Below are 23,423 nucleotides of genomic sequence, written 5' to 3'. Positions count from 1 at the left end.
AATTCTTCAACGATAAGGGTAGAGATTTTGTCAAGGTCACAATACATTTCATCAGGAGCCAATAACAATGTCGATTTAGGGTTTTAAGCCTGGTTAATTACAATCTTGACTTAGATCAATAACCAAAACAGAATATTTAATTTGTTTACTGATGAAGGAAGAAGTCTAGGACACCAACCTCCTTGCTGTGGTATTTATCCTAATAAACTAAAAGAGCAATTTGTGCAAACAACAAACTAAGGCAAAATTAAAGGATTTAACTAATTCTAATTGCATGTCGTTTTCCCACAAAACATATTATTTTAAACGAGGCCACTTTCCTAATGTACTGCCCATCCCGACTGAATTTCATAAACCAAAAGGCAAGTGACCAAAAATTGTGTGTCCCCCACCCCCACCCTAGGGGCCTACTGGGCCATGGTTTGCTTGAATGTTATGGGTGTGGTATGAAATATTCAAAGCAGTGACTAAAATTTTCCATAAAAGCCCATCCAAAGTCTAAAAGCTTTACTACTCAGAAACAGATCCATCTCCAGACATCTAAAAGATTTACTATTCCACTTATGACACTCTGGCTTTTTTTTACATTTAATATTTAGATAGGAGGTGGTAAAGAGGAAGAAAGAGGGTGTAATTAGTTTTGCTTGTAAAACGTTCATCACAGTTGTAATGCCAACTGAGCTATACAGCCTATTGGGGGTCTAATAGATTTCAGGGTATTATAGTTTGAGTAATAGAGGTGGGGGTTGTGGTGGAAATCAATAAATGGCTACTACTTCTTTGCACAGACCCATATGGAAGTAATCAAGCGCAAGGGTGGCAGCTGGGGCCAATGGCAGTCACCTGCAGTTGAGGGACATGGGGGTTTCAGATGGGTTTTTAATGCTAATTTCCTACAGAAACAATGAGCTAGAAAGAGCAGAGTAACAGACGAGGCCGGATGAAGAGAGACCAGCCAGAACAATGGCTGCACCTGGTGCTGGGAGCAGAGGGACAGAGCCGGCACGCGCCGCCTGCAGCAGAGGGCACATCTGTCACCCACAAGGCGACCCATCCCCCAGCTCTTCCAGCAGGGTATGTAATGCAAGGTCCCTAAACATTAACAGCTTGCCACACAGCAACAGGTTTGAGTTTTTAAGGATGGTGCATTCTCTCGTGACTAAGAATTAGTTAAGAAAGCAAGGTTGGTTCCCTGTCAGTCTGAAAAGAGACTTACTGTAAATAAGAAACACATTTTAACTTAGTTATTGACTTTGATGTTTAAGGAGGACTAAAAAATAAATCACAGAGAAAGATAAATTTTATTGAGTATTCATATAGTCAAGTATCATGCTTGTCACTTTCTAATTTAATCCTTAGAACCTACAATAACAGCTATTTTTACTCCCATTTTACAGGTGAGAAAATTGGGGCTTAGAGGTGAAGGTTCAATTAGCTCATGGTCACACAACCTAATGCCAAAGCCTGCACGTCATCTTCTCACCACCTTTCACCTGTCCTAATGACCATAACCAAATGAAAATGCATATTCTATTCCCATGAGAAATCCAGCTATGAGAACTGCAGATATACGTACACATACATCCTATGCAGGATTGTACCCCATCTTGCCAGGCATCTTTAACAAGCTGCCCAAGATTGAATAACAGGATTTCCACTAGCTGCTGCTTTAAACAAAGCACAAAAAGTTGTTTTTGCAGGTTTTGGGATGCTTTAGAAAAGTAAGTCCATATGCATTTTAAGTTTCCCAGAATAAATGTGATGCCACATGGGACTTAAAATCTAAACGTTGTTTGGAAAGCCCATCAACTAGTGAGAATATAAAAAACAGTTACAGTGAGTTGTTTTTCTGCAAGATACAGCCACCACTCACTCCTATATTTATTTACTGACTTGAACTTGGAGGGAAAATTAAACAACCCATACATATAGTCCATCATGGTAGAAACCTTTTAAATTAGAGCTACCTGGTATAAATCACAAGTTTTATACTATAAAAAGAGGGTAGGAGGATATGTATATGGATATAAGTATGTATCTCAGAAGCAAACAATTTCTCTTGGATTTGGAAAGACAGCAACAGCTAGATGTAACTGAAAACATAGTAGAAATTAACACTGTGTAGCTATGCATTTGACAAAGTCTGGTTTAAGGCACTGGCGTCTAATGGGAAGTGAACCATTCCATCCACCCACTATGCTTCTTCCAAACATGAGGAATCCAAATCCTTCCTGTCCTACTAAGCTCTTATCAAATGCTCCCTCTTCCAAGACAGTTCTAAATCCTAAGTCGGCAGTAATTTCCAAGACTTACCACTTTCGTGCATTCGTGTATATTTTATCTTCTCTGTGACACTTTTTAAAAATCCGTTACCATATTATCACACACAATAGGCAATCAAAAAATGTGAAGTAAACGTCCTGGAAAGTCAGAAGACAATTCAAATCCAAGCCTAGCCACCTACTGAAGAATTCAACTCTGGGCCAGGCAGACTTTTTACTGCTCCACTATCCTTCCTTGATTTTTCTTGCACTTCTAGCACTGAATGTCCTTAAAATACCTGATCCAACCAATCTTCCAGATTCACTTGGATTCTTCCAATTTTGAATTTAAAAAAATGTTCATTGAAACTCCAAAGCATTCTTTCTTGATGTTCCAAAGATGCAATTTAAAAGTCATTATCCTCATCTCCAGTTTATTGACATTATTGCATTAGATACCTTCAGTCCAACATGGCCCCTTGCTATGAAAAAAAACTTTGGTTAGATCATTCCTAGAAGCCAATTTAGAAGGGTTCCTCTCTTCATAGTAGTAAAGCTTCTAGGAATACTTTCTAGGAATACTTTAAACAGTCTTCAGAAAGGGCTGTAATTTCTTCCAGTGTTCAACTCAAAGATACCTTGGCTATTACCTCAGTAACAAGTAGTGCTCTCCTGAACTGTGTGGTCCTTGTAGGATTTTTAATCAACCACATGTATTTGCGTGCAGTGGATCTTCGCATCTTAAAATGCATATTATTTATCATTTTTTAAGCTTCTTAAACTGTAGCACCAAAAGTATTCCTACTATACACATACAGCAGTATGCAAATCTCTTTTCAGCACCTTCACAGCATGCAGACCCCAGCCTACACTACACTTCGGCATTAAGTCCTTTTCTTTCCAATCTAGGAGTATGTCTCCTAGAGTGCAATAAAAAGTACTTGCTCACTGAAGGATTATCATGTAAATTCAGTATAAACACTATATCCTCTCAAATATTCAGACGAGTCCCCAAAGATGCTAAACACTGCACCTATCAAAACAGAAACTCGAAATTCTTATGAAATCATTTAGTCAATTTGGCATAAGGGAATACTTATTTTAAAAGGTTCATTAAAAAAGTCTCCCCTGCCTCTCCCCTACCTCAAGAAATCTGACTACAAAACTGAAGAAATTAAATAGTACTGTACTGTTCTCTTAAAATAACTTCAGCTGACATAAGTGAAAGTTGAAGAACTTTAAGGAATAAAAGTATATTTTTAAGTTCCTATTTGAGAGCTAGTAGAATTTTCAAGGCAAAAAAAAAAATACAATTTAAACAGTGCTGTCACAAAACTGTAATTCAGTACCTCACTCATGTTTGCTGACTTTTTTGAAGTTCTGTTCTGGTATAAGGCTAATTTGCATTACAATACTTAGAATGCTTTCTAAATCATTTATCATCATAGTGAGGCTTAACAAAGACAGCATATCTATCACATTTATAACAGATACAGATGATCTGGGAGGTAGGTTCAGTGAAAGGAATGTACCCTGAAAACTAGAGTTATACAGACAAGACCATCCTTAGCCCGAGTTTGAAATTAAAAATGCAAATGGCTTAGGAACCAATCACAGCAGAATAATGAACATTTAGAAACTTCTGAAACTAACTTGTATGCCTTCTATGTGCCAGACAAATTTTCCCCATAATAACATAAGGGAGGAATTGCACAAAACAGCGACTCAAAGTGAGTAAGTAGCTTGCTTGAGATCAGAGAACTAGTAAATAAATAATGGCTATACGGTATGTGTAACTCTCAAATCCATGCTTCTTCCCATAGTTGTCTGGATTTGGAGACCTGGAAAACATGAATACAATGTACAGAAATAGCAAAAGGCTAAATTATGCATCACAAACCATCAAAGACTATATAACACAGTAGCTATGTGCATGTGAATTTACTGCGTGACAAAACTACTCCAAACTCACAATTCAAGTCAGATTTGTTGATGTTACTTGTTTATTTTGTATGTATGGAGTAAACAGAAGAAAACAGCATAGAAAATGTAATGAAAAAAAGCTAAATAGATTAAAATTAAAACATACTGTTAGTTTTACTGTAATATCTTTCAGTTGTAATTCACCGGAATACATTAAAATAAAATGACAATAGGAGTGTTTTATGAGCCATCTTTTTTAACACTGCCTTTTTGTATTATGCGTATTAACAGAAAAAATTTCCATCAAAACATCACAGAAAGACTCAATGTGGAATACCTTACACAAATATTTGTGTAACTACTTTCCTAGCCATAGAATTCATACATTATGATTAAAATTTCCATTCAAAAAAGCATAGCATTCAAATATAAAGGTGGCAAATGAAAAATGATACAGAAATGTGAACAAAATGAAGAAGCAAAACAACACTGAGGAACTAAAGGCTGAACTCATATCAAATATCAAAAAACATTCATATCATCATAATCTGAAATAAGTAAAAAGCTTTGAAAGGCAGAGAATTGCCCACTTTAGCCCCCGAAGCTAAATTAAAATGTACTTACCCCAAATGCCCAATTATAACAATCCAGATTCTTAATATACCGAATTTATTTGAAATAGATATAAAAAAGCTCCTCTTTTTCTCCTTCTAATCTTCAAAGCCCAATCCGAAACCAGCCTTCCTCCTTCTTTCATTAGCTGGACATGTGTCAGCTCTCTCACATCTGCGATTTCTCACTGACTAGAGCTGCCTGTCCCATTCCAGGGAAACACAGATGGATCCCAGATGGGAAGGTCCTGCCAAACAGACCAGCTCTTCACCTTGCCAGAATCCCCAGATACAGTCAGTCTCTCTGTCTCTCCTTCTCCCTCCCTCCTACTCTTCCAACCCTCCCTGTTACCAGGGCTCTTTGCCAGCTGATGTCACTAAGTACACACCTCCCAGTGGCTCCTGGCCAATCTGACATTAACTTGTTAAATACGTGTAATTTGTTTATGGCTGACAATAACAGCAAGGATATTGTGTAAAACCTATCTATGCAAGTCCCTAGTGGAATAACACGTAGAGACACACACAGACACACAGACTCATATTTTTGGGAACATTCAAATGTTTAACAATTACCATTTAAAGTCCTACATATTGTCTGGTTTCTGCTATTGTTTAATGGCTTCTGCTCCTTGAGCCAGTTTTAAAATCATACATATGACAAATTCCTTCTTAAAATGAATTATTAAAATCTTTGAACATGTAATTGGATGAAAAATATAAAGTTGCAAATTAATTTGGGGAATATAAACAGAAATGTATGTAAATGATTCACACAAGCTGCCTCTCAGATCCAGACTTGGTAGCACTGCAAAACTGGCACGTGATTAAAATAAGACAATGCAGGCGACATGGTTCTGATGCTTTAAAGATTATAAAATGAAAGATGGAGACAAAATATAAAAATTGTTTTAGAACCAGGCAAATATGAAAGTAATAACAATATTTATCATTAGGAAACTGCTAATACAAGTTCCAACAATGAAGGGCCAAAATAAAACACATTTTTTAGAAATATAATAATGAGAAACCCAGAGAGGAGGACTGAATTGCTCAAGGTCAGAGTTTAATCATTTACACCCCAAATATCTATCATATAATAGCTGCTCAGTCAATTTCTGCTAAATAAAAATTGATCACTAAAAGTGCTAGAGTTATACAAAATATTACATGAGTAAACTGAGCGAAGGGTCCACTGAACCTCCCCATATCTTTTTCTTTTTTTCAGGTAACTTCCTATGAATTGATACTTTAAAATAAGAAGTTTTTTAAAAGGGAGGTAGGTTTGGCTTTTTCCTGGGTCACGTTACATGGACACATATCCTGCAATAAAATCTCCACAAAGACAGATTAGAAATGAAAGATCCTCCACACATACAATCAAACAGGTTAGAGGCTATAAATCTCTAACCCTTAATCTTCTCACATACTTGGAATATCGGAAATCTGTAAACAATTTTTCTGTCATGGCATTATTTTTGCAAATAGGAAGAAAGACTATTTGTCAAGGGCAGCTTACTGACTAGGTTTCAGGTCTTTAGTTCATCCCAGGGACGTGGTAATAATAGCAATGGCAGTAGGCCCAGTGCTTACCATGGGTACTAAATATCAGAAACTGTTCTAATTGTCTGAATCTTCACAAAGACCCTATCTTACACAGGGCCTCTAAGGTAGTTCTTATCGTTGTATCTCAATGCTATAAGCTAAGGAAAGTAAGGCACAAGAGTTAAGTAACTTAACCCACATAGCTAGTGTCAGCACCAGGTAGTCTGGATCCACATCCAGAACACTAGAGTTACACAAACATACAACAAATTCCTTCTCTTGTCTAGAAAATGAAGCAAAAGATACTACTGGCTGTCCTGAATAACCTGCTCTAAGAGAAGCCAACCACCATGTCACAGATACCCAAGAAGAAGTCCACATGGCGAGGAACTGAAATCTCTTGCCAATACCAGCATCCACCTAGCCACTACCATCCAGCTAAACTGCCTCAAAATTCTGACCCATAGGAACTACATGAGAAAATATTTGTCATTTAAAAACGGGGGGAAAAAAGATGTTTTTTTCATGTCTCATATCCCAATTATGTAACCTAAATACCATTTCCTACTAAAAGAAAGCAGGACTCTTTAGAAAAATAGTTGACTCCAGGTATAGTACAAAACCTGTCATATCAAAAAGCAATAAAGTGGACGTGGTTCCATAGCGTAGCGGTTGACACATCTGCTTTACACGCAGAAGGTCCTGGGTTTGCATCCCAGTGGAGTCACAGTTCATGGTCTATGGCCATGCTGTCCTGAACAAGCCCGATGTCTGATTTCAGAAGCTAAGCAGGGTCGGGCCTGGTTAGCACTTGGATGGGAGACCACCTAGGAAGACCGTGTGCTGTAGACATAAAAAATCATAAATTAAAAAAAAAAAATTTAAATAAATAAATAAAAAGCAATAAAGCTATTAAAGACTTTGAAGAGGCTTGCACTAAATAACCTGGGATAATCTGAGCAACAATAACGAATAATAACTGCAACTGATTTAGACATAGCAAAATGTTTAAATTCATAAATTTATAATGTAATTATAAAAAAACAAGTTAATTATTTTTTGGAAGATACTAGAGAACCAACTCATTGTTTTCAAACTAGTGAATTAACCATTTTACCTGCCTTCTTATATAAACTCTAACTCTAGATAGTAGATGAAACTGATCCCTATTGAAATAATCCAACTAAAATATAAAACTTATATACCTGCAACATCATTTTGCAAATCTCTAGTTAAAAAATTAATCTAGGTAATGATCAACTGCTACTAAAATGAGATGAGACATATGTAGATATTAATGTGCCTCCTACTGAAAGTATACCGCCACCTATGAAGAATTTTTTTTAATTAATTTATTTTTTTATTATGGTGACATTGGTCAATGAAATCCAGTAAGTTTCAGGTGTATAATTCAACAGTAAGGCATATATATACACTGCACTGTGTGTTCGCCATCCATAGTTAGATTTCTTTCCGTCACCACGTATTTGACCTCTTTTGCTCCATCTGCCTCTCCCTTCCCCCTGAAGCATTCTTAACAACAAAAAAAAAGTAAATCTGAATCCGGTGGAACCTCTAGATCTAATAACTAGTATAGTATAAGAACATTGAGGGGACATAGAAACATGTTAATGACAGCACAGGAATAAAATTAGTAAAGTCCAAAGTATGAGAACATCTATAATGCAAATAACTCATATTTGTAGGAAAAAGGGGCAGGCGTGGAGAAAGGGATTTGGAGGAGAACCTACACATTAAAAGAGAAATAAAAGACTTTAAAAAAAAAGCAATGTGTGAACCCTATTTGGATTCTCATTTGAGCAAACCAATCGTAAAAAATCAATTGAAGAATAAACACTGAAATAACTGGGTAAATTTTAAGACTCACTACAATTTAGTTATAGTAAGGATTATACTTTAAACGTTTAAGGTATAATAAATTTGTGATTTTTTTAAGTCTTTCTTTTAAGAGATACATACAGAAATGCTTACTGATAAGTTTATATAGTGTCTAGGATTTCCCTCAAGAAGAGTCAAGCTGGTGATTATTGTATAGTTGGGTGTTTAAATACACCAGTATCCATTTTTTTAGGTCTGATATTTTTCATAATACAAAGAAAAATACAAGCAAAGATTCTTTAAACAGTGAGCCAAATTTGAGTAAAGTTGGCTAATAAATAGGGACCATTTTTTTCAAGTCACTGAGACAAAAAGAATTAAAGTGCGTCATGGGTTTAATGTGTTACCAACATATTCATTTACCTCACTGACTACATCATGAGTTGATACACCAACAACTCTTAAAAATACAGGATGAGAAACTAACTATGCAATATATCAGGAATACTGAAGATAACTTGGTTGCTTTACAATAAAATTTATCAAGGGGTCAATTTTTTAAAAAAATTTTAATGCCCTCCTATAAGAAAACTGGAATGTACATACTCCGGGGTATTAGATTTGAATTGGCGGTATCGATATGAACTCACGATTTTTATATTAATTTTTATATTAAAATTAATAGACATAAATACACACAAACACATTCATACATACACTTCCTAGCTGTTTGCTGAGAGGGTCTAGAAGCAATGACCCCTTATAGCAATGAACACATCTTACATCCAGGTCCTGATTTCTAAACTACATTTTGTACTAAAACCAGGGCTCCTTGGAGAAATGGCAGATCCAGGGTGGGGTAGGTAAATTACAAGATAAGCATGCAACATCTTATACAAGAAAGTAAGAGACTATTCAGAAATAAAAAGGACATGTCAAAATGACACTGAAGCCAGTTAGAAGGAGCTGCCATAGTCAACTGTGGGACAATTTGAGCATCAAAATAAATGATAGTAATGGGCTCAAGCATTATAATAATATGTAAAATAAATTTTGAATTTTAAAAACAAATTGATATATATGGAAGAAAGGAACGCTATTCCTTCTAGTAGATGTCGACATGTCAATACAGAAAAAATGATGGAAGTAGAAAATCATCACTGTTAGTGAATAGAAAGCTGATGAAAAATACATTGTCTCAAAATATATTCTACAAGTTACTTTTTGATCACAAAGAGGAAAATAGTAATTTTGCAGTGGAGTAACCTAGCAGACCAACTTTAACAAAATGATCAAGGTTAACATCAACAATATTGAGACAAAATGACTTCATGTGCTCCCTTCATTAATAACTATTAATGAAGCATTAAGAAGAATACATAAAGAAGAAGGAAGAGGGGGAGGAGAATGCAACATTACTTCTATAGCATTCTGGCCAAAAATCTATAATCCAAATCTAATTATAAGAAACCATCTGACATTGAGGGATATTCTTTACATTCTGTACTCTTCGAAAACTGCCAAGGTCAAGAAAGACCGAAAAGATGGACAAAAAAAAGAGAGGAAGAAGGAAGGAAAATACTGCAGGCAGGTAGGCCTGAGGAACTGTTTCAGAATAAGAAATATTTAAGAGATGACAATTAAATGCAGTGTGTGATCCTGGATTGGACTGGATTGGACTGAGGTACAGGAGCTATAAAAAGCATTATTGGGATAATTGATGAAATTCTAATATAGTCTATGCATTAGGTATAGTATTGCATCAATATTAAATTTCCTGATTTTGATATTAGATATTACCAAACTGTTATTAGAAAATATACATTTAGGTATTTAGGAACAAAAAGGGCATACTTTCACTTACTCTCAGAGTGGTTCAGAAAAAATATATATATAGCACACACGATGATAAAGCAAATGGGCAAAATGTTAACAATTAGTGAATGAGAGTTCCTTTTATAATTCTTGCAACTCTCTATATAAGTTTTCTATTTTATCAAATACACATATCAAAAGAAAAGGTCCCAATTCACAACAAACAGTTTGAAAACTCCCTTGTAGCTACTAAGTGAACATATGCAACAGTCCATGGAGTTCTAAAGACGCTCCTCCTGAGTCTCTTCTTTGGTTTCTTACTTTGATGATCGCAACTACTACCATGATGGTTCTGAACAATAAGTTATTTTAAACTGTTTTTAGTCATATAATGTTCATTTTATACCTATAATGGGCCATTGCTAAAAGAAGAAGTATAAGAAAACTTAAAATTTAAATATTCAAATATATGCTGACAGAAAATTTGACTTTGGGTGGTGAATACACAATGTAATACACAGATGGTGTATTACTGAACTGTACACTTGAAACCTATATAATTTTATTAACTAGTGTCTTCAATAAATTTAATTAAAAATTTAAGCAAATATGTAATTAAATATAAAGTAATGAGAAGCATAAAAATGATGCTATAAATATGCTTGAGATCTAGACATTTGAGTTATATTCATTAGAGCAAATCTCTCATCTAGTAAAGATGACTCTATAGACCTTCGAAGAATGATGTCAAAAAAGAATAAAAAAACATAAATGCTTATAGTCAATTCGCCTTCTATTGTAGATAGTCTTTACTTGCATACTTGGAATCTTAATTTGTTGTTTAAAAACAAAACAATAATGTTATATTTCAATTCAAGCATCAGGTTATAAAAAAGATTATTTTGAAAACTTAACACATTATAAAATTTTAATCTATACTTTACCCAAAAACCAAAACAATCTTTTTATTTTTAAATTAATACAATCATATTTATTCAAACAGAAATGTAAAGTTAACAAAAATACAGGTGTACTTTTCAATTGGATTAAGTAAAAATATATTAAACAATAAAATAACAATCTTAAAGATTATAACTTAAATGGAAAACTATTTTCAGATACGTCTTCTTAAAAATTACCTCAACATCTACCATACAAAAATGAAATCATCTAAAAAAAAAAAAGACCTTAGGGAGAGTTTGCAAGATTGCATAATGAGAGAGTTTAAGTCCAAGAAAATGATTATTTATACAGCATTAGATGATTATTTACAGCAGGAATCAGCAATCAAGAGCCTGCTTATTATTTTGGTAAATAAAGTTTTATTAGAACAGGACCATGCCCATTCGTTTATATATTGTCTATTTGTAGCTGCTTTCCCGTGACAATAGAAGAGATTGTGTAGCCCACAAAACCAAAAATGTTTACTATCTGGCCCTTTACAAACAACTATGTTAAACACCTACTGTGGACCAGGCATTATGATAAGTGTTGAAGATATAATAGTGAACAAAAAACAGTCTCTGCCCACAGAGAGCTTGCAGTCTGTTAGAAAAATAATTGAATTATTATACAAATAGATGAACAGTAAATTCTCATTTAACAACATCAGTAGGTTTTGGAACTGTGGCTAACCTACATAAAATAAAACCAACTTTACCATAGGCTAACTGATCTAAACGAGTTAAATGCATACAGATCTCACCGTTATTTGAGGACCTGCTGTAAAACAAGCGCTATAAAAGAAAAAAACACAAGGAAAAGATTAAGAGAACTACAGGCCTCACATTTAGAGATGGAGGGTTAATAAGGGGTGTGTTATATGGGATATTCTCTGATGAAGTGAAACTTAAAAGAGAAGAAGTGAACTAGGGTGGTTAAAAAAAAAAAAGAAGATGAGTATTTTAAGTATTTCAGGCAGAGGGAAAAGAATAAAAGAATATATAGGGAAAGAAGCACGACTAGTGTGAAGAACTGGAAGGAGGTCACCATGAGTAGACAGTATTAAACCTATAGAAGAAAGATTAAGTAGAGTGACAAGCAAGGGGACAGACTACAAGGAACTTTGTTGAGAGTAGTAGGCAGACAACATAGGTCAATTGGTCTCAGCTTCTACACATCAGAAGTCTGTCTCACTTAACTTCCTTGGTTCCACGAGGCTTGACAACAAATGTTTAAAGTATGAAACATACAGCTGACCAAAAAATGGAGTATCTTCCTTTTTAGGTAATTTACAACATACATTTTATTTTTATTTTTATATTTTTTTATTATTTAGGCGAGGCAACCCTTGGTTGACCTCACAGATTGCAAGGACCTTGTCAGCTTACAATCCCCTATATTTTTATTTTTTACACCCACAGCACCTGGTCATCCTAGGTGGTCTGCCATCTAAGTACAAACCAGGCTCAACCCTGCTTAGCTTCCAAGATCAGGCTTGTTCAGATAATACACGTTTTAAAAGACACTGATTTTCTCTTAAAATTCAATAGAAAGAGCCTGGGGTAACTGTTCCAATTCAGCTACTAAGGGAATTATTTAAATCACTGACCCTCTCATCTGTCAAATCAGAGGACAGGACCACATGATATGTGAGGTACCCCTACAGTCTTCTTTCTTGCTTAAAATTCTTAATTTAAACTGATCCTCCATGTAAGTAGTCTAGTAACAAGATCATTAAGTTAAATAACCTTAAAACAAAACAGGGGTTTGGGGCACTCCAGAAACAAGACATTCTAACTTTCCAATTTACATGACAACGTGTAGATTCCTTTTATCAGTTATTAAAGACTTTATAATTTGATTTTTTTATACATTTAACATCACAAAACTTGGATGTTTTGAGTAAACTTAAAAAAATATAGAGAAGCAATCAAATTCACAGGTGACCTAGAAAACAAAACTGAAAAACAATTCTCTTGATGTTTGAGTCATCAGCCCTTATGTGACACAAGTCAAACTGTAGCAATCATCATTTAAAAATCAAGATTTTAATTTAATTGTGATAGCAGATCTTTAAAGATGAGGAATCAGAATGTTAAAAAATAAATAAAGAGTTTTCATTTGCTGGAATAACCCTATATTCCAAAACATGAGGGATGAAATCCAGTTATTCTACTCAAATCAGAGTACTGATTTCCTTCACTATGAACACTTGAGTCAAATAAGCTCTTCTCTACACACCTGAAAATCTATTCATCTTTCTAGATTTATCTCAAGAGTCTTGCCTTTGGGAAAGATGATTTCTGAAGCAAGCAGAGTTCATAATGGCCCCTCCTAGTGCTATCCAAGTAGCTTGATAGTACATACATAATACCACACTGGTACTTAAGATTTTCAGCTATTTGTTGATCCAAGTCTCCATTACCATTCTGGGGCGTGGGGGGATGTCTTGATCAACACAGTCACTGCTTATTTCTTGGATAAATTATCCTATTTGTTTTAAAAAATAAATTTAACAGGATCAAACCACAGAAAATTAGCTTTAGAATCTAATCCAACCCCTTCATTTAATTAAAATAGGGCAGAGGAGGATATAGTCTGAAAAGTTGAATTAAATTTCTATGAATATGATGTATTCAAGTTGAATTATGTTCTCTTTAAGAATTTTTAAGGATGAGCTATTGGTTTTTGAAATGGCAAAAACTTAATATATTCAAGACTACTTTGCTAATAACTATTAAAACTTCCTAGCCCAAAGCTGGTTTTCCCAAACACTGTGACCATTTTTGCAACCCCTGCCCTGTCCCAAATAAGATATCATTCATCTTAGAGGTATGTACCTATTTGCAAGGACAATGTAGAGAATTATTATTTGTCAAATTACAGCTCTATCTTTCAGAAGGCTTTAGGTAAATAACAAAACTGGATGTTCAAATTCTTATGAGATTTTAAGTCAAGTATGTATTGAACCCTAGTTTATAAATTTAAAAACAAATAAGATTGGTGTCCTTAATGTGCCTAAAATCGTAACATGAACCCTAACTAACAAAGCCGTTGTTCTATTTCCTGCTGGTGCCAAGTTCTCAGAACACCTGAACTAAATAAATTTAAAGCAGAAGCCATTCAAGTAAATGTCACCTGTAGAGGTGTGACACACTTAGGCCACTCTTTGGGGTGGAAAAAAAAAACCCCAACATTTTAAAGAGTTTTACTGAGGTAGATTACACATTCCATAAGATTTACCTGTTTTAAATGCATAATTCAATTATTTTTAGTAAACTTATAGCATTGTACAACCATCATCACAATTCCATTTTAAGACAATTCCAACACTCCCAAAACCCTTTTTGTCTCTTGAAAGGAAATCCCATTTACAACCACAGTCCCAGGCAACCACTAAATCTGTTCACTCTGTCCCTAAAAATTAGCCATTCCTGGACATTTTACAGAAAGGGAATCAAATAATATGTTGTTCTTGGCGTCTGACTTCTTTAACTCAGTGGATTTCTGAGGTTCATCCATGTTGTAGCATACGTCAGTATTCATTCCTTCTTATCGCTGAGTAGTAAGTACTCTATAGATGGACATACCACACTGCATTTATTCACCAGTTGATGAATATTCGTATTGTTTCTAATTTTGGGGTTTTGAGTAAAAAAGATGGGAACAATTCAATACAAGTTTAACCCATTTCTGTTTAGAAAAAAAGTGCAGCTCACTGAATACATAAACATGATCTTTGAGGCTGAAGCAAATCTGACTGGTGTTCAATGTGAAAATAAAATGTAAAAACTGCTCCTGGAGTTATTTCTAAACAGAACTTGTCTCTAATCCCAATGTAACAGAAATGCATACATAAAACTGGATTCTTCAAATGAATCTTTGGCTAACAACCGTTTGAGAACGATGTTAACATCATGCGTAGGAATGCCACTTTTTCTAGGATCTGACATTTTCAACGATCGAGAGAATTACTATATTTTGTAAATGTTAATACCACAACTAAAAACAGAATGCTATAAATAGAATGATGTCATTTGTTTCCAAAGGATATTGATATACTAGAGCAATGAGAACAGAATAATAAAAGCTAGATATTTCGTGGCAAACTTTAGGGGTAAGGTTAGAACTGTAATCTGTGAGTTATCTCAGGGTAAATGCTGCAAAGCGCCGGCAAGTATTCTCGGGGCAAACGGGAAATGGGTTAAAATGGTCGTTTTTAACAATTTTGTCCGGTTTTATCTGTTTTTCAATTTGTCAAGCTCCTTACTCCATCATTCCAGAAGTTTCACCCTAACCAAGTTTTTTTAAGTGGTAATTTCTCTTGATTATTTTGAGATTACACTCTTATCAGTAGTTTGTCTGATTCTGATGTCATGTTTAGAAAGATTATAAAACAGACACCTATATGTTCTTCTAGTACTATCATGATTTCATTTTTGTATTTCATTCTTAAGTCCAAATAGAATTTATATATATATATATATAAAATTTGAGGTTGAAAAGCCTAAAATATGAGTTTTATTAAGATAATTATTGAAGCCTGTCTATTACCCAGAGGAAACTAAAGTCCAAAGATCACAGTACTAATTAAGAGACCAAAACTCCCGGTTCTCAACGTAAAAGCAAACCCATAGGTGAAGATTAAAATTCACAAGAGGCCTAGCACTTATACAATAACCAGAATTGATATAGATATATTATTTCCTTATAAATTTCCCACTTTGTTTCTCATTTTATAACAAAAATTAGTGGGAAAATACTCACTTCAGAGAGATTTTTACAACCAGTTTTGTTGGAACTCCTCCATTCAAAAAGTAGGAGTGTCTATAGTTTTTTATACACACCTAAGTTAACTTTCTGCCAAACAGCCTTTTTATTTCCTGTCTTTTGGCAGAGTAAGAAACATGAGACTCAAGAAAAATTAAACCATTCAGCATTTCAAGTATACAATCAACATCTCCATTGGAGACACAAAATATTAAGGTTAGTAATAGTTTCTACTTTTATAAAATAACTACAGAACCTACAGATATATAATTCATATATCCTGCTTGAAAACCCTACAAATTCTTCAATTTGTTCTAATTACCCTTCTGCATTCTCATAGAAAATTTTATTTTTACCATATTCCTTGAAAATTCTCTTAATAAGACCTGATATTTCACACTTTTAACAAATTCTGGCTCTGAAATGAAACTAAAAAAGGGCAATGAAAACTTAATTTTCTTTGCTATTCTAAGCGGAAAACTTTTATTTTTGGACAGGAAATAGGATTTATTGGTGGATGTAAGGAGGGGGCAGTGCCAAGATTCTCAAGAATGCAGGGTCCACTATTTGTCCAGGGGGCCATGATTAGGGATGTGTTTTGACCACACAGCCATTTAAGGATGAGCTGTGCTTTTCAGCCAACATGTGTTCAAACTTATCCACATTTAAATTAAGTAAAGCCCCACTTCTTGGAGATGTCGATCATTCTGGCAGCCAGGGAACTTGAACTTGGCCCTGAATCACATGCTCCTTGTTCTGTAGCTTGGTGCAAATGGACATGATTACTTGGCCAATGTGGACCCTGGCCACTGGGCCCTTCACATACCTGTCTGGAGCTGGTCAGCACCAGCACAGGATGTTGACATAGATGACATGAAAGGGGTAGAGCCACACTCAGATGTGAAAGCCATCTTTCCCACAGCATTTCACCATGTACTTGTTAACACAAATACCAGCAGCCTCAGGGCTTCACAATAGAGCTGCTCATGTTCATCTGACACCATGTGGCCGTCCACTTTTGCCTTCTTCCACCTCAGGTCAAAGATTCGGATCTTGGCATCATCAGGCGGGTCAGCAGCCCATGGTGACACCAGGATCTTCGGTGGCACATCAAAGGGCTATTAAGTGGTAAACTTTTAATTACAAAGAAATATATCTAAACAGGCCACAGTGAGCTAATTTTTCAGAGTAAATAAAAATTCAAAATCTACATCAACTGAAAATTTCTTTCCTTTAGTTTTTAGGTATGGCCACTAAAGCCAGGTTTTATAACCTTTACTACGCATCTTAATTTTTTTAAACTATAAAAACCATCACAGAAGTGTTTGTTTTATTATGAAATCATTGCAAATATTCAGGAAAAAGCGTCAGTCACAAACAGACTATATTAGCAGTCCCATTAAAGTTTCATGTACAAGTAACTATCTCCTTCCACAGACAAAAAAAAAATTAAGAGGCAGAAAATTCAGTCTTATTATTACTATTGCCCAATTATTATTAAGTGGTAGGCTTGCAGAGCCACATGGCAGGCTTGCACAGAAGACACAGGCCTTGTAGGACATTTAACAAAACATCCTCCTACAGAAATGCTTTCATTATTTAAATTGGCACGTGGCAGATTATGTTAACAGATTTATTTATTGACTAAGTCTAATCATATTTCCTCGGCTGGCATCAATATGATATCTATTTACGTTTGCTTCAACACTGGATATTTGTTCAAACTTCCATATTTGATTTCTACCATAGAAGATGGGGTTTAAATGAAATTTAGAATTTTTCTAAATGGTGGACTGCAAAAGAATAAAGAAATCAAGAACCCTAATGAGAGCTAATATCATTTGGTGTGCAAATCCCATTTATAAGCCAAAAAAAATTGCTTTCTATTGCAAGGAAATAGAACATTTTGTAATTAAGTGTTCCGCAGCAATGAATCAAGATCCAAAGTAACCTAACAGTATTTTTCAAAAATTTGTCATGTCATCACCTTTTCTGGCACATAGCTTTCCTATTTTAATATTTTATAATTTTCATTTAATTCAAGGCACAACTCAAGACAGCATTCTTTTAAAGAAATAATGCTTACAAGAGGTTAAATGTCTACTATTTCACAAAGATTCTGAATTACACATATTTAAATCAAACAAAAAATATGGAAAATATGGATAACTTCATTTGGAAAGAGTGAACTACAAACTGTAAACTTCATGAGAGCAGAGACCACATGTCTACCTTGCTTCCTATTCTATTTATTCATTTATTCAACCAATATGAGTGTCTACCTTGTACTAGACAATGTTCTAGGCAATAGAGATACACCAGTAAACAAAATAAATAAAAATCCCTGTCCTCTTTAGAAATTACATTGTAGCAAGGGGAGACAGACAATAAACAAAATAAGTAACTAAAATATATACTATGTTAGAAGGTAATAAGCTGGTAAAAGGCAATGAAGAGGGCAGGATGCAATTTTAAATGGGGCAGTGTGGTTTGCTGGCCTCTTTGAGAAGGGAAGTGAAGAAATGAGCCATAGGATGAGTGGAGAAAGAGAAGTCTAGATAAAAGGTCCTGATACAAGATGGGGACTACACTATTGAAGGAACTGCAAGATCTGTGTGGCTGGAGCTGGAAAAGTAGTAGGATATGACTTCAAAAAGATAAGGGTCTTAGATCTCAGGAAACTTGAAGGTCATGGAAAAAACTTTGGTTTTGGGTGAAGTGGGAGTCATTAACAGGGTTCTAAGCAGAGAATTTATAAGATCTGACTAAATTGGTCATTCTGGCTATTATGTTCAAAACAGATTGTGAGGCAATAATGGAAGCAGGGAAAACAACTAGCATCCAACTCCAATATGCCAGGTCAGAGGTGGTGGTGGTATGGACCAGAATGGAAGGGATGAAATTAAGATGCTGTTCAGATTCTGTATATATTCTCAAGAAAGAGCAAACAGGATCTCCTAACTCATTAGATATGGGTAATGGACGGGGAAAAAGTCAAGGATAATTCCAAGGTTTTTGTTAAAGGCTGGGTAACTAAAGAAAAAATAGACAAGCAGACTTGTGTGGAAAACTGGACAAAATAGACTTGGGCTTCAAGAAAATTTTTAAATTTTGTACATCAAAGGACACTATCCACAGAGTAAAAAGGTAACTCACAGAATAGAAGAAAATATTTTAAAATCATGTATCTAATAAGGGATTAATATCCAATATATAAAGAACTCCTAAACCTCAACAACAAAACAACTCTATTCAAAAATGGGCAAAATACTTGGATAGACATTTCTCCAAAGAAAATATATGAACTCTTGTGCACTGTTGGTAGAAATATAAAAGGGTATAGCTACTGTGAACAGTATAAAGAGTCCTGCAAAAAAATTTAAAACAGAATTACCATAAGGCCCAGCAATTAATTCCACTTCTGGGTATGTACCCAAAGGAACCGAAAGCAAGTTCTTGAAGAGATATGTGTATACCCATGTTCATAGCAGCATTATTCATAACAGCTAAAACATGGAAGCAACCAAAGTGTCCACTGACGAATGAATGGATAAGCAAATTGTGGTATACATATACAATGGAATATTATTCAGCCTTAAAAAGGAAGAAAATTCTGTAATATGCTACAACATGGATGAAGCTTGAGAACATTAAGCTAAATGAAATATGTGAGTTACAAAAAGACAAATACTGTATGATTTCCACTTATATGAAGTACTTAGAGAAGTCAAAATCATACAGAAAGTATAATGGGAGTTGCCAGGGGGTGGAGAGAAGGGAGAATGGGAACATCGTTTAAAAGGTACAGAGTTTCTGTTTACAAGATGAGAAGAGTTATATGGATAGATGATGGTGATGACTGCAAAACAATGAGAATGTATTTAATATCACTGAACTGCACATTTTAAAATGGCTAAGATAGTAAATTTCACGTTATGTGTGTTTTATCAAAATAAAAAAAAGAAAAAAGTCAAGGTTAAGTCCAAGGTTTTGCTTCAGGACTAGAGTTGGGGAAGACTGACGGAAGACACTGTTTGAGGGGGAAGATCAGAAGTTCAGCTTTGGACACTTTTTCAGTTTGAGATATCTATTAGATACTCAAGTGGAGCTGTCATGTAGGCAACTGGATAAACCAAGAGAGAGTTCAAGGAAGAGATATGGGCTGGAGATATGAGATTCCATGAGCTTACCAAGAAAATGAGTATAGATATACAAGAGAGTCAAGTAGTAAACATTGACATTGGGTAGCCTGATGCTGAAGAGATCACAAAGAAAACGGGAAACCATCAAAGGAAACATTGATAGAGCCAGCCAGTGAGGTAAGAGGAAAAACAGCAGTGTGATGTTGCCCTAGAAATCAAATGAAGAAAGCATTTCAAGAGGAGTTATCAATCGCTCTAAGAAGAAGAAAACTTAGAATTTCTACTGGTTATCCTCACCAAACATGTACTCATAATAAAAATATGTGTTCAATGAATATACAAAGCAAAATATCATAACTAATCATTTCAAATTTTAATACTTCTAAAAATACACTGTTGAAAACGCATCAAGCTAAATGTACTAATCAAAGACCAACTTTGTCAAATTCATAATTCTTTTGCAAAAAAATTTGGTTCTGAACTTTCAGATTATCACAGTTAAAACTAGAAACTGTCAGTGCTTTGACATATAGCCAAAATTAACACTAGCTGTCTTCTACTGGTAACAATGGAAACCTCTGAATGCTGCATAACGTTAATAGAGCAGTGTCAAAGAACTACTACCTCATCTGTCACTCACTTTTCCCTTTCTGAGCCTCCATTTTTTTTTACTTGTAAAATGAATTTTCATTATGTTCTTTCCTCTAAGAATACTCTGTTCTTCTGATCAAATTCCAAAACACATTCAGGTTCAGCTCCTATTATCTTCTTGGAGATTTCCCAGGTTCTCTAGTCGCTGTTCATCTGCCCTTCTCTGAACTCTAATAACGGTTTACTTTTCCTATATACAGTGGTCTGACATCACATATTGAGTTAGTTAAGTGTTCTCTAAACTGTTTAATGTGTTTGTCTTAAGCACCCGCATTGCACCAGAAAATTGTAAGTATATACTTGTTGTTTTCCCCTACAATATCTACTATAACAATGTATCACTGGAAAGTAATGATTTATTGGAGGCAAATTAAGAATTAGTAAGAAAGATCTCTGCTGTTTCTTCAAAGACTGAAAGTATAGCTTTCTGTAAGACAGCCATGCTATAGTTTATTTTTTAAAATATATAGGATTAAAGACAAAACTCAAATGCATGCATGTTCATATTTAGCTTTTTGCATAGGATAATTTTTATTTTAAAATATAAAGTCAAAGGGCACCTTAAACTAAGGATGCAAAGAGTTCACACAACTTACAAAAATCTGTAGAATACTAGATAGCCAAGAACAAAATAAATCTAGTTCTTGATAGTTTTAAGATCACCTTTCCTACCAGACATACCAATGATTGTTGGTTCCAACTGACTGACTACAGATTTAGTTACTCAATCAACATATCATACTATATGCTCTCTGAACAGCAGGACAAGGTACTGGGCTAGACGCTATAAATCACATGGGCCCCAGCCTACCTGGCTCAACTCTACTGAGGAGCTTATTAAATGCACATTCACAGGCCCATATCAGACCCAGTAAATCAGAATGGGCAGTGGGCAGGGGGAAGAGCGGGAATCCGAGAATCCAAACTTTTAAGTTCCTCAGATGATTCTTCTATACACTAAAATTTAAGAAAATCATGGCACTAAGAGATACAAAGACAAAAGTCCCTGCCTTCAATAAGACTGTAATATAGCAAGGAATAAATGTACACATGGCACCAAATATAATTTGAGATGTAAAGTAAAAAGTACCAAAAATGACAGGAATATCTCTTCTAGCCAGAGGTAAAAACAAGGTATGCTTCATGGAGAAGATAGGTAGGTTTTGAGTTCAGATGAGTTGGGAGACATGTACCTAGAACTGAGGGAAACGTTAAGAACTAAGACAAAGGAAAAAATGGTTTCATACAGGGCACATATCAAAATAGTAGGGCATCAGCCTAGGCTAGAATGTATAGGCTATAATGTCTACCACAATCAATCCGCTGCTTGAACAATGGGCAGAAGCAGGAACTCATCTTCAGTCCTAGGAAGACCTAGACCTAAGAGAACCAAGTCTTGCTTCTTTTCTTGCCTTGCTGAGCTTTGTGAATCATCAACTTCAAGTTCCTTCCATGTACCCAAAGTATAACCTAAAAATGATGACCAGCCAACCTCCAGCCAATGGAGATGAGGCAGGTGTGTGGATTTCCATCCACATTCCACACCAAAATCATGAGTCTAACCTTGCCCTAAACTGCTTCTAATCACTTGACCTCTCAGCAACCACATGACTGCCACCTTTAGTGTCCTCAGTAATGGACTTCATTCCTGACCTCAACCTATCAGCTAAATTCAAATTATTAGCCATTAAAGAGACAAAGTTCTTCACGGTACTATGGGGAAGGCTAAGTGTCAGTTGGTGACTAGTTCCAGAACCCAGACCTCCTGGCTGCCAGCAAATTACCCTTTCCAGTGTCCCACAGTGCATCTTAAACTCTAGCTCTCAGCAATGTTCAAATTGCTTTATTGACTTATAAGAGCCAAAGGTGTTAAGCTAATACCTCCTACTCCTACTTACACAACTCTTAGAGGTTACTTTCCACACTGTACTCTATGTGAATAGCACCCCTTAGAGCACAACTCCAGAATACTATGTGAATGGTGGTCAGGAATTACTGGCCAGTTGTATACCAGTCAGGTGTTTCAACAAGTATCCTGGATATCAAGATTTTATTAACATACTTTATTTGCAAAGTACTAAAGAAGGTTTAACAGCTTAGAATGATTACTGTGAATATTTAACATGACAATTAAAAGTAACTAGTATCAGATAAAGCCCCTTATTTTAAAATGTTAAATAGCTCAATAAATCTTTTTCTGATAAGCAAAGCAGTCTTACCACAGAACTTTCTAATGGAACCTGAAAAGTCTTAAGTCATTTTTCAAACAGCATGCTATAAGGGCAGTTTCTCCATGCATACTAATCTGATTACCATTTTTAAACAGTAAATATAATATAACCCTTAAAGAAGTACTGAACTTTCTATTTCAGCCGAAATAATGTGATTTTTTTAAATGTTCATGAAGTAGCACAGAAAAGAAATGGTTTAGTTACCTTAAACTTCCAAACTGCTGCATGAATGACCCTGTGTGATGGCCAAAATCAAAATTAAAAAAGAAAAAAGTTAACTCTCATTCTTTTAAAATTAACCTTTAATCAGATTTTTAAAATATTCCTATCATTTCCATTATATCATAATATTCAATTTATTTTCCCCTAAAACTTTAATCTCACCTCTCCCCCAAAAAACAAACTTTACAAAGCATTTTGTTGCTTCTAAATTAACTATAGAACCAACTAATTATTTTAGCACCTATGACACATGATTGCTAGGCATTTCGAGGAATACAAAGACGTTCAAAAGTCTCAAGTCTTTAAGTTTAGTTAGAGGGCAACTCAACAGAGATATAAGGAATGAAGGAAAATGCGTAACTGAAGTAGACTTCATCGACTCTGAAACATGAAAAAGGATTCAGAGGACCTGAGATGAGATTACACTATAAACAACAGTACAGGAATAGGGTAAATGAGCAAGCATTCATT

General features: G+C 34.9%; 1 protein-coding gene and 1 pseudogene across 4 annotated transcripts in view; both read right to left on the bottom strand.

Moving 5' to 3' along the window:
• Positions 1-23,423, bottom strand: part of CBFA2T2 (CBFA2/RUNX1 partner transcriptional co-repressor 2) — a 123,666-nt gene that overhangs the window by 70,746 nt on the left and 29,497 nt on the right. The gene's annotated exons all lie outside the window — the stretch shown is intronic.
• LOC120603343 (60S ribosomal protein L10-like) overlaps positions 15,410-23,423 on the bottom strand; it is a 37,235-nt pseudogene continuing 29,221 nt past the window's right edge.

The sequence above is a fragment of the Pteropus medius genome, unplaced genomic scaffold (assembly GCF_902729225.1).
Source record: "Pteropus medius unplaced genomic scaffold, Ma_sr-lr_union100, whole genome shotgun sequence".
NCBI classification, from domain to species: domain Eukaryota; kingdom Metazoa; phylum Chordata; class Mammalia; order Chiroptera; family Pteropodidae; genus Pteropus; species Pteropus medius.
The sequence above is the reverse complement of the archived record's forward strand: the minus strand, read 5'-3'. Positions and strand labels throughout refer to the sequence as shown.